Here is a 17,511-nt window from a genome sequence, read left to right as displayed (position 1 = left end):
TGGAGATTTTTATGAACTTACCAAAGCCATGAACCTACAATGAAGATATCAGAGAACAATTGAACCTATTAAATCATTGCAGTATATGGCACCTTTAAGTGTTTACTTTATCAGTTTGTGTCTGCACATTTCTCAAAATGAGTTGTTTATTTCTTCTTTTAATGAACTGAGACCAGTACTTACATAGACCATGTTTTAATACTTATATATTCATTTCAGTTTTTTAGGAATAAAGGAATATGTTTGTACATAATAAGTCTGATAATACAGCATTTTATTTTGAACAAAAGTTGTAACAAGTTATTTATTTCCTTTTATTATTCTCTGAATTGTGGTGGGCTTTGCAAAATTTCCCCTATAAAAACCTTTGATTTTAATATGTAAAAGTATTTTGAATCCGACCTTTCTGTACTCTAGAAGTATATGCAAATTTGTGCATATTTAATGAAATAATCCTTCATTTGCATATTAAAACAGAACATTTTAAAAGACTCAGTCAACTGAAGTAATTTTTTTTACCCTTTTCACCTGCAGCTGTTGGTTAACCTCTTTTGCAATAGTAAGTACCTGTGTTTTCTTGTCAGCTGCACATTTAGCACAAACATTGTGAAAATTCTTCAGTGTTGGATTATCCTAGACGGTTGCTTTGCTCATTGTGTCAGGTGCTCTGTGGGGCTCAAGCTGGTGTTTTTCATTAACCTGTGGTGTGTCTGCCTGTGTGGCGTTTGGGGACAAAAGGACCTCTGGGCTTGCTGTCTGTCCAGAGTGGAGAAAAGCTCAATCATGTGCCCTGTGGGATCCACACACTATGTCTAATGGATGCTGTTGCCTCGAGGGAGATTTAAAGGGTCTTCATATATTCTGACTCAGTATGGGAGAGCAAGACATTTCCTATAATCCTGTTTTGCGTGTAATGCAAATATTTAATGTGGCTATAAAGAGCAGGCAACCTTTGATATCAAGTATTTTTGTGTTAGAAAAAAATATTTTATTTGTGTATTTGTATATACCGTACAAGTCAGAATTTTAAGCCCTCCTGAATATTTTCCTCTGTATATTTTTTTTTTCTTCCCAATTTCTATTTAGTGGATAGATTTTCTCAACACATTTCTAAACACAATAGTTTTAATAAATAATTTAACTGATTTATTTTATCTTTGCCATGATGACAGTAAATAATATTTTACTTGATATTTTTCAAGACTCTTCTATACAGCTTAAAGTGACATTTAAAAGCTTAACTAGGTTAATTGGGTTAATTAGGCAAGGTAGGGTAATTAGGCAAGTTAATAGACAATAATAAAAAAAAATATATTACCTATAATATTGACCTTTAAATTTATTTTAAATAAATTACAATCTACCTTTGTTCTAACTCAATTAAAACAAATAAGACTTTCTCCAAAAGAAAAAAAATATAATCGGAAATACTCTGAAACATTTCTTGCTCTGTTTAACACATTTTAGGAAATATATATTAAAAAAAATCTATGTATCTTTTTTATATGTATGTATTCTTTTTTATTCCATGGTCTCCAGAAATTATTGATTCTGATAGGCTGGAAGGTGTGCATTAAAATTGTTTATTGAGCAGGTAGTTCCACTCACTTTTAATCACAGTTTGAAATAAATGTGCTTTCTCAAAACATTAGTAGCAATAGAATTGAAATTTGAAATCGAATATGGCTGCATTCTCTTCAAAATGAAGTTCTCATGCCGCACATGTGAGCTGGTGTTTGTCAAAAGATAAAGCTTTATTAATGTTTTATTTCACAGGTCTTGTCTTTTAATGTGTTTTTACTCATTTTATTCTCTGCAAAGCAGCATCCAAGAATGTGGCTAGGCTTTGAAAACATTTGTAGAATGATCTATTTTGTGTGATCACTTCCTTTGCATGATAGTTGTATTACTATATTAAGGCACACATCTTTTAGAACATCTAAAGTAATTAAATATATATCAAACAAAAAACTATACATATAATAGATAATAATATGTAATATAATACATATGAAGAGTTCAGATGCAAAAACCTCTAAATGTCGTTTGATATTTTCTTCTAAAATTAGATTTTTTCTCTGACTCCTGTGTGTAGGCTCACTAAATTAACTTTTATAGTGACAAACTATAAACTACTTTTCATTGCCTTTAAAGTGAATAACTGAAGAAATAACTGAACATAAACATAGGAGGCTGAGAAAAATGCTCATTTTAGGAGAAATATTCGCACGGCATTTAGAGGTTTTTGCATCTGAACTCTTCATATAGATGCCTAAATTTCCCAATGATGGGTTGAAGCTGGAAGGGCATCCGCTGCGTAAAACATATACTGGATGTGTTGGCGGTTCATTCCTCTGTGGCGACCTCGAAACTAAGCTGTCTAAGCCGAAAAGTAAATTAATGATTGAATTGATGCCTAGATGTTACAACATTTAAACAGAGCAAAGGATGTAGGCCTAGGATCAGAAATAAAATATCTATCTATAATTTCATTAATCAATGTATCAAGTAGCCTATTCATAAAGCATTTTGTACTTTTAATAAGGTGTTTATTTTTTGTAAATTATTAAATTTACACTAGCTTCTGCACTATTAAACTAAAAGATCAGAAAAAAGCCAGTTCCATCCCACAGACCCTTCATCATCAGAGAAGTGGCTGAAATGGGGTTGAAAGTGGACACAAGGTAGCTACAGTACACACGTGATAACTCTCACACATGCTTTCTGTCTGTGTGCCTGGACATGATCAAATAATGCATCTTGCCGTGTGTTAAAGCATCTTAAATGCACTTTGCTAAGGCAACTACCACCTGCATTGGGTGTTTTTTTGCCTACACGTAATGCAATTCAAATCCTTTAACACATGCCAATTTGTTGATTATCCCTTACTTTATGCACAGATAATTCCATAGTATATAAATTTACTACCCTCAAGCTAGTGTTGTCATAAAACTGAATTTCAGTATCAAATTTACTGAAATTTTAAAAATGTCCATTTCCTGCTAACATTTAAGCACTGTCGAGTGCATTCTTAAGGCTGATTTATACTTCTGCATTAAGTGCATAGGTATGCTCCAGCGCAGCCTTCGCGCAGTCGCATAGCCCTCGCCGTGGCTGACGCTGACGTGTACCTCTCAAAAATTGTAACTACATGTTCCAACAATGCATAGTGCAAGCTCTGTGATTGGTCAGCTTTGTAGTGCTGACAAGTGTGGACAGGGGTGACAGCCACGCAAAACCATTGGAACGAGTGTTTCCAAGTGTCGAGTCTAGGGAAGGAGCTCCAGATGGAAACTGTTATTTTGTGTTTACCTTATGGTTAATGTTGTTGCACCTCCGCCGGTTCCTGCCTCTGAATAAACCAGTTTTAGCTATATGAAGCATTCAGAAAAAACAAAAAAAGCGTGATGAAACTTGACACAGAGGAACATAAAAACCTCACTGCCAGCTAGCATTTCAGAAGTGTTATTGCAGAGCAACACCAAAAAGCATGCAGAAGTATAAATGCACACCATTGATCACTCAAAGCAGAAGTATAAACCAGGCTTTTGGATTGCCATTGTGTTCACATGTGCTCAAACAGAAATGTGATTTTCTGTGAAGGTCATTAGTTCGCCGCTAATGAATCGACTGATCTGCATGGCTTTTAACCGCTCCAGTGTCCCAGTATCTGTGTTACAGCTGCAAAACGATTAGCTTCATAGCCAATCGCTTTCTGTTGAGCACATAAACACATTCTGATGCAAATGGTAAATCAGTGGTATTTAAGAACGCGCTCAACAATGCTTAAATGTTAGCGGGATATAGACGTTTGTAAAATTTCTGTAACGTTTGGTACCAAAATTCAGTGACAACAGACCTCAAGAGTTAGTAATTACCATAATAATGCAGTAACATTTGCCGAAGCCTTCATTCATGTGTATATTTTGGAAAACATCACCGGGGAGCCAATGTTGACTAGAAAAAACTAACAAATCTGTTCAAAACTATTTACAAAGAGGTAACTAATACACATTTTTAGATTGTCCACACACACACACAGTTTCTTTCTTTCAACCTTAGAATGTGTCTAAGTGTAGACTAGTAGATCTAAAATGTTATAACTGATGACATTTCTATTACATACTTCTACAAAGAGCAAAACTACTTTTAACTTGTCTATAACTTGGGAAATGACCATGGAATAAGTGAGATAAGCGGATTTTTTGCCTACGATTCATGCTTTTATAATCCTTTAACAAGCAGCAGTATATTGACAAGCATTGTTAATATTACACATATTACGTAATAGAGAGCTCAGTCTGACATTTTAGCACATTATTATGCGTAATCACCTAATAGTAATGGAAGCTTAATATTAACCGTCCAGTCTACTAACAAGCCTGGAGGTATTTTTTTAGTCAGTTGTTGCATGCATACAGATCCCATCTGCATTTTACATCACGTATGCAAAGTCAGTTTCAGACAGCAGGCGGAAAAAGCTTTGAGAAAGTCGCTTTGAATGTCTGTACATATCAATCAATTTCACCCTTCAAACCAGACACCATGAAGAATTCCCACATTTGACACGATGTTTGTTTTTTATGCCTCCAGCGCAAATCTGTTTTCAGTGTTTTTCACTCTCATGCATTTTTAAGTGCCTTGCGGGTCTTCAGCTTTACTCCAGAGATCACAACATGTTAAAAATCTAAATAGTCCTCTTATATACTCGCACTACATGAGTTTTACCCCTGAGCTTTTTGTAATTAATTAAAGCAGAATGCAGTTAGATTGTAACCTCTGATACCAAATTTTTGTTTAATTGTCCGTTGCGCTTTGATGAAAACCGCTGACACCCACAATCATCTTTACTTTTTTTTTTAGCTCTCGCCACAGTTGCTTTATGCTGGTAAGATGAAGTACGCAACATGCTTTTAAAAGACTTTCACCGTCTGTTACTCCAAGAAAGGTATGTGTGCGAGATTAATTGGGTGACATGTTAATACAACTGGAAGTAAATCAGTCTGAAGGACACCTACATGGAACGGTGGATTTACCTTTAATTACCTGGCGAGAAAGTTGTTGATTTAAAAAAAAAAAAAAAAACTCATTAAATGAAAATAAAATAAATAAATCATAAAATTCATAAGTCATAAAAGTCATCTGACATTAAATTTGCACAATTGCTTTAGGGAGGGTGACTTTTTTGATGAGGACAAAATTGGCATTGCTGTATGTCCACTGTCATGGGTCAGCTCTCTTGGATGCGTTTTGACAGCATTTAGCCTCATTTCTGTGCTTTTCTCCATCATTTTGTTCTAAACATGTCAATGTCAATTGCCATTTACGACCTAGTTTATGTAATGCTGTGAAACTGGGCATTTACTGACAAAACATGTAGAGCAGGAATCAACTGCTTTTAGTTTGTCAACAGTCTATTTCAGTTAACGCACCTCCTTTTCAGACCAGCACACCCATGAGTCCACAAAGTGGTCCAAATGGATTTACTATTTAAACAACATGGTGCAAAACATGAAAGTAACTGTTGCACTGGTCTAAAAATAGCAACAAATCGTGCTATATTGTACATGCCTTATTGTGCCGAGTGTATCATCGGAACCTTAATCTTTAAAATCTTTAATTTGAGTTTAAAAAGTAAAGAATTGACACTGCAGTGCACTTTTTCTTATGAATGCAAATAATTGTGTTTTGATGTATTTTCCCATTTATAATTTTCAGCAATGTATGTTTAGATGAAGCAGAATTTACACGTAATAACAATGGTATACTGATAAGCTACGCAAAAAAAGCAAAAAAATAAATAAAACTATGGTTTAATTTTAAACTCTGTTTATTGGTCAATAATGATCAATATCGTTCTGCAATACCAAAGTCTCCTTAAGGCAAGTTATTTCACTCAGCGGCCATCTTTGGAACACCTCAAGGGCAGTATGCATTAAATTCTCCAAAACTGTTCGCCAAGCTTACAATTACTTTATATATTTGTAATCATAAATCAAAATAAACAACAACTGTCTCTTGAGTTTCACTTCTAAGAGTTTGATTCAAACAGGTTGCCCAAGCTAATGTACTTAAAAAGAAACGAGATTATGACACTAACTTTATTTATGGCCATTTTACACATTATCATCCTCTGGATAATGATAGTCTGATTGCGCTGGTTTTCTTAAGTAATTCACAACTTGGTCTTGATGGTGAATCTCCACCAGAAATGACAGCGACTCTGTTTACTTTGTTGAACAAAAAACTCATAAAACACACGTCTGGTCTGAACTTCTCCCCGAAGAAGCGTCATTCTATAGAGATCGATGATCGGCTCCCATAGGCAGGGCTTTATTTGCCAAAAAACTTTTACACTTTTCCCCATTCAAAACTATACAAGTGACATGTATTGTGTATTCTAAAGTCTTTGGAAATACTGACAAATGTTTGTGTCGCTTCTGTATGAACCACGGCGGTAAAAGCTCCATGTGAAATTACGACATATAACAACCTGTTTTTACTCTCATCTCAACATTACAGTCGAGTGTTTGAAAAAAATGCTTTTGTGTGACTCTTCCTTAATTGTGTTTATTAATAGGTTTACTCAATTTTAAGTAAACGATTAACTTTTTACAGTGAAGAGTTGTTTTTTGGACTCTTGAAGTGACAGTTTGTATTTTATTTTACAATTGTATTTTATGAATCACGAAGCACCACAGTTTCAGCTAAAATCTTCTTCAATGTACTAATGAAGGGAGAAAAAAAGTCAGCTATATCTTGGAAAGACTAAGGAATTAATAGCAACTTTTCCCTTTTAGGTCAGTTTTGATGTTAACTTTATAGTTCTGAGGTTGATCTTCATTAATACATTTGTTTTTCTATCTTGAATTCTCAGCAAAACGGCAAGCTATAAGAAACCACCGGAGAATCTCTACACCACTTGGATTGGGGGTCTGTGCTTACTTGAAACCAGGTGTGTGGGGATGATTTAATATGGGCTCAGGTGTTTCAGTTCACATCAGTAGATTCCGAGATGGAAGAAAATGACTTTCCAATAGAGGGAATTTCACGGATAAAGTGAGAGAGGGAGACAGGTGATGGTTTAGGTCCAGGTCCAGGTCAGACACACTGATGGAAGACAAACTAGAAAAAAGAAAGAAACCGTTTTGTAAGAAATAAAAAAAAAGCAGATGTTGTTTGTGCACTGCTAGTAAATTAAACATCAGGTGCAGACTTAGTCAGAATAAATCATTAATTGATTAATGATTCAGATGCTTAGTCATATGCTAATGCAAAATTAATCATCCGTCAGTCAGCTTGTTTTAAACATGGATTAAAATGATACAAGACTATGATGATGTGTGAGTGGCTTCAGAATAAATCACCCACTGTAATAACTGAAGGTGAGCGTTAAAACCCAAGTGCAGTTTTATTTGATACAATGCAAACAAAACTAGACTTTACCTGGCAAAATAAACACAACTAAACTAAACTCACTAACAGCAAAACATTACAAAAATAAAGCTAGACAAATGGGAACATGAGGGTTATTCATATCAAACCCATCAATGAACAATTAGACACGTCTAGGACAACCTGTGAGTACATGACAGATGAACAAAGAGGTGAAAATTAAGCAGAAAATAGAAAGACCTTCCACAAATTTATTAAATACCTGACAAAAGTCTTGTCAAGTCTCCAAGTTTTAGGAACAACAAATAATAACTTGATCATTTTAGTTGATAATTTGGTATCATAAGTAACTTGAAAGGCAAAAGCCTCTAGATTAAGCTTATTTTATCAAAAAAAAAAAAATTATCATGCCTTTATTTTGAATTATTCAGTTAGGACAGTAAAGTTAGACTTTGCTTAGACAAAAGTCTTGTCACTTAACAGAAATAATGTACAGTATAGAATATAAAGTCATGGTGCAGTGGAAAAATGATTAATATTATGTATAACTCCCATGAGCTTGGAGGACTGCATCCATACATCTCTGCAATGACTCAAATAACTCATCTGGAATGGCAAAGAAAGCGTTCTTGCAGGACTTCCAGTGTTCATCAAGTATATTTGGATTCATCTTCAATGCCTCCTCCTTCATCTCACCCCAGACATGCTCAATAATGTTCAAACTAGTAACTGGGCTGGCCAATCCTGGAGCACCTAGACCTTCTTTGCTTTCAGGAACTTTGATGTGGAGGCTGAAGTATGAGAAGGAGCACTATCTTGCTGAAGAATTTGCCCACTCCTGTGGTTTGTAATGTAATGGGCAGCACAAATGTCTTGATACCTCAGGCTGTTGATGTTGCCATCCAATCTCCAGATCTCTCACATGCCTCCCATATACTGAATGTAAACCCAAACCATGATTTTATCTTCACCAAACTTGACTGATTTTTGTGAGAATCTTGGATCCATACGCATTTCAGTGAGTCTTCTGAAGTATTTGTGATGATTGGGATGCAGTTGAACAAATAATTCATCTGAAAAATCTACCTTTTATCACTTTTCCAAATGGTCAACTAGAACTTAAGGTATTATTTGTTGCTCGTACAACTGGGATTGAAGAGAAGACTTTTGTCAGGTTGTGTATGTGTGTGTGTGCATGCGTGCGTGTCTGTATGTGTATATATATATATATATATATATATATATATATATATATATATATATATATATATATATATATATATATATTAGGGGTGTCTCGATTTCGATTATCGAATCAAAAAATAGAATCGTCGATGCTGCCACGCCCCCATGTCAAGTCGGCTTGTCTTGCCAAGCGGGAAAAAAAACAGGCTTGTCGAAGTGCTTGTTGAACTGCAGATACAGGAGACCCGTCGACAGAACTTAAACCCTCTCCTCTTTCAATGAAGTTGCCGGTGTGTAAGCATTTTGGATTTCCAATGAGTTATGTTGACAACGTTTGTGTTGTTGACAAAAAAAACACAGTTTTGCAAGCTCTGCTATGTATGTATTAGGGTTCGTCCGATAGACAACACCGGCATATATATATATATATATATTTACAGGGCTTTACATTCACCATTTTCACTAGCCACAATTTTGTTGTTTGGAAAATAAATTTTATATGAAAAAATGTGACTTTGACATGCTAAAATTACTTGATTTACATGTTGTGTTGTCCACATGACTGCTCATTCATTTCATTTTTTGTGTGTGTTATGTATGAGCTTGCTCAGTGTACATGAGCAAATGGGTTGTGTCACAATGCAATCAGTTTTTATTTCACATGACTTTTCAGGGTTCAAAATTAAGAATTTACCAAATTTATCTCTGACCACACCGAAAAGAAATAATTATGTCTTTGCCACAAATTTTAAATATTTCAAAACAAGCAAAATATAGCTGCACATGCACTTTTTATTCAACAAAACTTTTTTTATAATTGACGTTTAAAAAGATCTATTGTCATGTATCTAAAATATGCACAGTAATCTGGCCTGGCTTAATGTCTCAGATCAGCAGTTAACTACACATAAATGGGGAGTTAATCTCCAATTAAAGCAATGTTATTGTAAAGGATGATAATTAAACTATATTTCCAAAAATAACTGTAAGCAATAGAAAGCAGGTAAAAACATTGTGTGTGTGATAATAAAAGGATGATCATGTGCACACAGTAAATGTTAGGCCTGTTAATAATTTGTTCAAAGAATAATTAAAACGAAAGCAGTGACTGCTGCTGCTTACAAAAGGATGTATGTATATTTTTTCAATCTTGAGCTCTTGAAAGCAGCAAGACTGTGGGTGCACGAGCATTTTTGTCTATTCTATTTCAAAGAGAACCAATCGCACAAGTTGCATTTCCTCTACACACAGTTGTTTCGCGCAAGTAAACGGGAGCGCGCGCTTTTAACAGTTGCGCCCATCACATCAGCTGTGCGCGTGAGTAATCATGCTCTCATAAGGTATTCACCTGCTTTTGCTTGCGCGAACAAAATTATTTTTGTCAGTCGTGCTGCTTCTCGATTCTAAGATCACATTCCTTATTGTCTAACCCTGCTTTTAAGAAAACTACTATGTAAATTTATTTCCAACCAGCCAAAGTGGCAAGTGGGAGCGGCTGTCTTACCAGCCAGAGCTGAAATCTACCCGCATTTGGCTGGTTGGCGGGTGTTAATGTAAAGCCCTGTATGTATGTATGTATGTATGTATGTATGTATGTATATATATATATATATATATATATATATATATATATATATATATATATATATATATATATATATATATTTGTGTACAATGTATTTCCATTAGTTTTTCATTTAGTTTTACTGGGTAACAGGTATTTTTATTTCAATATAATATTTGAACAATAATAATGATACAAAAAAGCTCCCTTAAAAAGTTAGTTTTTTAAAAAATACTGTAGCGCAGTAGTTAATTAAATTAGTAATTAATAATTAGTAAAATAATGTTGGTAGAAAACCTTGCCTTGGTAATTAAATGATGCATTTTTTTACTAAAATTCCTTGAAGGAAATCGTATGTATAAATACATTTATATAAATTTGTTTTTTGTTTTTAAAGAATCAAATCCGTTTTGTAAATGTAATAATTAAAAATAACACTGGACATTAAAGTTTGAAGCTTTGGTTTGTTGTTTTATAATAACAGATTTTTTTTTTTTAATAATTAAAAGGCAAGTTAAAAAATGAAAATAATCTAAAGTGTTTCCTTAAAAATACAGTTATTAATGAACTGTAATCAGTAACCATGATAAGAAAGGGAAAAAAAGATAAGACGATGTCCTACTTTTGCCGCTGTTTCTCCATGGCTTTAGCATTAAGCTCCTCATGTGCGCTGAGTGACAGAAAGCAAATTGCTCTGAGATGAAAGAAAAGAAGTGTGGGCTTTTATTCAAGGGACAGAAGGTCACATGCTATTTTTTGCTCTGCTCTTTCATAGTTTTGTTTGATAACCAGAGGTTTACTTTAGTGTGAATAAGCTCATTATTTTTATTGTGAAGGTAGAAAAGTGCAACTGATTGGAGTGTGTGACAAATGATGCCCTTTTAATGTGTAATCATAAATGTAAGATGAGCACTATTGTTATACAGTTCACCATGTATTCAAAGTGTTGTCTGCTTTCTATCTGAACTCATCAGACAAGTGCTCTTTATATTGTGTCCCTGCGATAAAGCCTATCTGTAGTCACAGTGAAAAGCATATGTACACTGTCAGCTGAGCTGGAGGCGTGAAAAATTTCCAGGACATTGTTCATCCTGGTCTGACAGTGCTGTATGGTTTCTTTATCATACAAAACTATCTGTGAGAAAGAGATGCTTTCTAAAACAGCATTCAAACACATTATGATGAGTTAATGTAAGCTTTTTCCACACACCACCTTCTGTGTTAAAAGCTCTTGTCTATCTCCTTTTGATTTACGATGATAATTTTTCACGGCTGCCACAGCAGTTCAACATTTATGTGACTCTTAAGTGCTTTCTTATTGGCTTCGTTAGGTTTTGAAAGTTGAGTTGTAAACCACATGTTGAGATGTGCCAACTCCTTTACGTATTATTAGGGACTCAGTAAAACAGATCCTCTTAACTGAAAACTGAAAGTAGAAATAATGATTTAATAATGAGTTAATCAAATTAATTAATAATCTGCATCTTCTACAGCATTTTTAAAACAGAAAATATGTTACTACTCTAAATTGTTAGCATTGTGCTGTAATAAAAAAATGCTTCTTGAGTAACTTATTCAAGAATGCATTATATAATAAAGACAAACCTTTAGGAAAAATGATAGTGTACATAACACAGTGCAAAGAGTTTTCTATAGTCATTTATTTTTAGCACAATAACACGTTTATTGACTTTCAATGGTTTTCCTGGAATAAAAATGTACATGTTGTGCTAAATAAATTCACAATGGAGAAGTGCTCTTTTAAAAATTGGAAGGGTGAAAAAGTAATTCTTAAGTTAAATAACAGGGAAAACAAAGATAATATCTGGAGCAAACATAGCATAAACACTTAATGTACAGTAAAACATAAAATAAACTGAACTTAAAACTGAAGGGGCGATGAACATAATTGAAAACACTAACTTGGTTGAAATGCTACCTTAACTAAAAATAAAGAGTAAGAGATAATCGGTTCATGTGCCAGCTTATATTTACATCTGTCAAGAAACCACATTTATTGTATGTATTTCCTGATAAAACTGTGTATTTGCTTTAAACTGCGTCATATACTGTGCTCAGCATATCTGAGTACTCCCCTCACAAGTCTGTCATTTAAATTAATATTTTCTATAGGACGCTTTACAATAATATATTTGTGCATACATTAGTTTAGTCGGTACTGAAGCCAAATCAGAGCTTATCTAACAAAATAACTTTCAATAATGATTCAAAAATTAGTAGCCCAAATTAATATGTTTGGGAAAAATATTACATACAATTTTTCAAAAATAGCAAAAATCAAGAGAAGCAGAAAAATATATACAATCTTGTTGAAATGTTGCAGCTTGTAAATTGTTTTGCTAATATTTTGCATGCCTTTAAATGTACACTATTTTTATTTTTAAAGATGTTATGTTGAGCACTGTAAAACTAACAAGCTACAGTTAGTGATAAGTAGTTGCCTTATTATGAAGTTCAAATTAACTTCTTTTCAATATATACCTATATTACTTTTACTTACTGTACAGTTGAAGTCAATATTATAAGACTTCCTTTGATTTATTTTTTTTTTTTTCAAATATTTTCCTAATTATATTTAACAGAGAACAGATTTTCTTCTGGAGAAAGTATTATTTGTTTTATTTTGGCTAAAATAAAAGCAGTTTAATTAATATATATTAAGGTCAATGTTATTAGCCTCTTTTTAAGTGCCTACAGAACAAACCACTGCTACACAATAACTTGCCAAATTACCCTAACATCCCTATTTTAACTAATTAGTCTAGTTAAGCCTTTAAGATGCACATTAAATTGAATACTAGTGTTACCAAAGATGCTGGACAATAGAGATGAGGGATCCATGTGCAGTTTATTAAAGCTTAGTCAGACAAGCATAGGTTAGAGCAGGAACAAACGGGAGCATAAGGATAATCAGCAAAGAGCAAAGTTAGAAACTTGCAGCCAAGAATCAACAAACAGTTAACCAGACAAAGATCAAAAACATGGTAGGACAAACAGGGAAATACGCTTTGAAAAGTTTCACAGGAGAAACGAGACTGAGCAATGTGTGTGTTTGTAAGGTGAATATATAGTCCAGATAATCAGTCCAAGCTGTGTGTGTGTCTGTGGGTCAGTGTCAGGATGACTGTCAGCTGTAGCAGGAGAGATAAGACCAATGTTATCTGGGATTTGTAGTTCATATAGTGGCAGAATTGTAGTTTAGGTAATAATTCAGATCAACTAGATCACTGGTTATTGTGATAGCTAGTATCTTAAAAATATCTAGTAAAATATTATTACTATTATCATGGCAAAGATAAAATAAATCAACTATTCGAAATTAGTTATTAAAATTCTCTGTTAAACAGAACTTGGGGGAAAATATAAAAGGATTAAAATTTGACTAATAATGGGCTAATAATTCTGACCTCAACTAAATATTCCTGTTGTAGTTTATTTAACTATTTTGTCTGCAAATCTTGAGAAACACACTCAATGGTTTTGGATCTCTAAAACAGTTTTTAAAAAAAGAGAGAGAGGAAAAAGAAGAATAAAAGCTAAAAAAAAAAAAAAAGAAATCTGTTTTGGCAGAAAATGTTTGGTTGTCGAAAATTTCCGTTTACCACTAACATATTTGACTTAGTTTTGATAGTTGGCTCCTTTTAGTTCACTCTAGCATGCCAAAAACTCTAATCAAAATCATCAAATCTAATTATCAAATTAAAACAGCAAACTGGTGCTGCTTGTATTGTGTTTTGCTAGCTGAGGCCACTAATTCAAGACACTCAAATTCACTGCAGTCAAGTGCTTGTTTGCTGTGCTGTAATTTGGTTACGCCAATTGTAAGTGACAATTTTCATATAACCAAACATCAAGCTCGTAGCTCTTGCATATTGCCTTGTCATTCAGGGACATTTTGTTACAGATCATAACAATTCACAGTGCCAATGAGACGTTGCTGAACCTGCCATTCATGCAGTCAGCAATCTGCCAATTCCTATTATGTATGTAGAATAACATGCAATTTTACTGTGTTTGGAGAGAATTCTGTCACAGAGCAAAACTTATGACTGACTTTATCCTTATATGTACCTGCAGTGAAAGGCACACATACTGTATGCTGCATGGTGTTGTTTTTTGTGAACTGCTCCTTTAAGTCTTAGTTTTCCAAGTCATTCTTTTCCCTCAGTTTTTCCTCCACTTAGAAAGATCTGTCTCCAGTTCAATCAGCGTTGACAGTCTTCTAAAGTTGGTGGTTCACAGGAACTGCTGCAACCATCTTGGATGTGATCATTTCACACAAATATGTGCCATATCCTTGTGAGGATTACGTTAAACTCGTCAAAATGTCAAGCTTGTGATGCTTCCCTGAATTTCCGAATCAGCCAGGCTCAAATGAAAGCCATCTGTATGTACTGGGAAGTGAATGATGATTACACATAGCAAAAGGTTATGCTTGCCTTATTCCTAATAGCAACAGTATATAAAGTCAAGAGAGAGAGACTAAAAGAATGAGAGAAGAGCATAAAATGTTTCAGTTTTGTGTGTATGTGTGTGTGTTTGTGTGTTTGTGTGTGTGTGTGTGTGTGTGTGTGTATATATATATATATATATATATATATATATATATATATATATATATATATATATATATATATATATATATATATATATATATATATATATATATATATATATATATATATAGGATATATTAAATGAAAAACATAAATGGAAACAAGAAAGAAAGAAAGGGATACTAAAGGGATACAGAATACTGTATTTAAATGATTTTACCATGTTCCTAATATCTTTTAGCAAAATGTTGCTTGTAGCTTATAGCAAATTTGAGCACATTGTATTAGTGTAACTTACTTACCATGTTGATTTCATGTTTAAGCATTGCTAGCATGTTACATGCCTATTTTAGCATATACTGTATCTAGCAGCATCCTGCACATTGCTGACAGGTTTATTACATGTTTTTGCAAGTTACTATCATGTTTTAGCTCATTTGCACCATGTTTAGGCATGTTTATTGCATGGTATTAGCATGTGCTAATATCATTATTTTATTGAGTTTTTGGCATTACAATTAGAATGTTGCTACTGAATCGCTACCATGCTTCTAACATGAATTGGGATGTTGCTAGCTCGTTTTTATCATGGTTAGCATTGTAAGCCTGAATTAGCATGTTGTTGGTATATTGCTCTCATGGACAGTGATGGGAAAAACGGCGCTATAAATAAATGTTACTAATGGCGATACTTTGTTAAGTCATGAGTAATCAACTGAATTACTGTTTTCTCCGTTACAACACTATTGCTGTTACTGACAATAAAATGTGTGTTATATAATTGAGAACACTGAAGCTGTTTTCATGCGAGCAGCATCTCTGTCAGCCATAGGACCTCTCTTTCTCTGGGGTTTGTGTAAATGTTTAGGGCTAGGGCGGGACACATAACCAACTGATGATGATTGGTTTGTCTGTGACCGTGGTGTAACTCAGAACGTGATAATTGGCTTGGATAGAGTGCATTGCCATCGTTTGCCAATCGGAGGCAGAGTTGTGCGACTCAAGCAGACACATCAGTCGCACACACCAACGACCAGGAGTCAGAATAATGGCAAATCCAACAAGCTCATGGATAGCTTTTGAAAATATAAGGAAATAAAAGATATAGAAGGGTCTCTCTGCGTAGGTGACAAGTAATTTTAATTTAATGAAGCACCTCACGTTGTCACATGCCACCACAAAATTAGTGGCTAAGACTGCAGATGGCAACGGGACCTCTGCTACCAAGGGAGGAGACCAAGCCACGACTTCAAAGCAACTCAAACTTCTCACTAAAAACACTTATTACTTAAACAGAGTTAAAAATAATACTACTATCTAGATATATACTTAAAGTTATAAACCATTTATTGTGTTTCATTGTGTAACTATAGTTATCATAATGTTTATAATGATATGTTGAATTTGATTGGTTGTCTCTAATATTGTCCCACAACAACATTAAAATAGTTTAGAATACTGTACAATGTTGTTTATTTATTTTATAGCCATTTGACAAATTAGATTTTCTTTTTAATAAAGCAATAGTTAATCATTGGTAAATAGTTACTTTTATAATTATGTAACTCAGTTACAAACTCAATTAGTTCTGAGAAGAAACTAACTAATTAGATTTAAAGGAACGTGCCCAACACTCATCATGGAGCATGTTCCTAGCGTGTTATTTGATTGTAAACTTTGTTAGCATGAACTGAGCTGTTGCTAAGATGAGCTAGCATGTTTCTAGCATGACTAGCATGTTGCTAGCTTGTAGCTCTCCATGATGAGTTCTTCCAAGGCACTGCAATGACACCGATGGTATCTCTCTATTCATTAACTACACACGGAGGACCTAAACAAAACATCAAAGACAAAGAGAAGCTCACACATTCTTAAACTAATCCTGGTTGTGTACTCTGTTCTCAGCAGCCTTCTCCAGAGTGCGAGTGTGATGCTCTGTTAGGGAGCTCAGCTTTTCACTTCGGCACCACAGCTCCAGGCAGATCCCTTTCTGCCCGCCTCATTACTTCAACATAGCTTTCTCTGACTTCATTCCCTTAACTTTGTTTTAGTCCGAGGTACAATTTACAGCTCACTGGATGAGTGGACAGAGGGGACAGATGTTAACAATAAAGATATAAAACAGATATGAGATAATTTGTATCTCCAATACAACAAAAAAAATGGAGATTATTTACTATATTACCATATACCATGCTGTGTTTTTTTAGCTACTGACTATTCAATTAGATCTTTATACCTGAATACAGTATATACACAGACTTATGACATACTAGTGCTTACCGATTAGCTACTAAAGATTCTAGGATGAGTTTATTTGATATTGGCACTTACTCCAAATGTCACTAATAATACATATGGTCCTTATTTATATGAGGTTTCATAACTATGTAGTAAAAAAATCCTCCTAATTTTTAGCTAAGTTGTCTTTTTACACTTAATTAGTTTTATGGTAGTTAAGTAGTTTAGGTTTAGTTTTATGGGTAGGTTAACTGTTAGTTAATGGGTAGTGTTAGAATCAGCGTTGTATATTCTAAATGTAACTACATAAATTAATGAAGTATTTAAAAAATTTTCTTTTTGGCTTAGTCACTTTATCAATCAGGGGTTGCCACAGTGGATTGAACCACCAACTTATCCAGCATATGTTTTACACTCTTGCATTCATACACATACACTACGGCCCATTTAGCTAATTTATTTCATCTATACCCCATGGGGGAAGCCAGACAACCCAGGCGAACATGGGGAGAACATGCAAACTCCACACAGAAATGCCAACTGACCAAG

General features: G+C 34.1%; 1 long non-coding RNA gene across 5 annotated transcripts in view; it reads left to right on the top strand.

The window, feature by feature from the left end:
* The window catches only part of LOC147833395 (uncharacterized), a 387,839-nt gene that overhangs the window by 148,143 nt on the left and 222,185 nt on the right, over positions 1–17,511 (top strand). For 2 of the 5 annotated variants that reach the window (XR_015511687.1, XR_015511686.1), the window contains exon 3: positions 6,878–6,955. The exons of 2 other annotated variants lie outside the window; for them this stretch is intronic. This is a non-coding gene — a long non-coding RNA (uncharacterized LOC147833395). Of the gene's footprint in view, positions 1–6,877; positions 7,334–17,511 lie in introns of those variants that run through there. One more of the 5 variants, XR_015511683.1, reaches the window with a different exon arrangement.

This window comes from Danio rerio, chromosome 16 (assembly GCF_052040795.2).
Source record: "Danio rerio strain M-AB ecotype USA chromosome 16, GRCz13ab, whole genome shotgun sequence".
Classification (NCBI taxonomy): domain Eukaryota; kingdom Metazoa; phylum Chordata; class Actinopteri; order Cypriniformes; family Danionidae; genus Danio; species Danio rerio.
The sequence above is the reverse complement of the archived record's forward strand: the minus strand, read 5'-3'. Positions and strand labels throughout refer to the sequence as shown.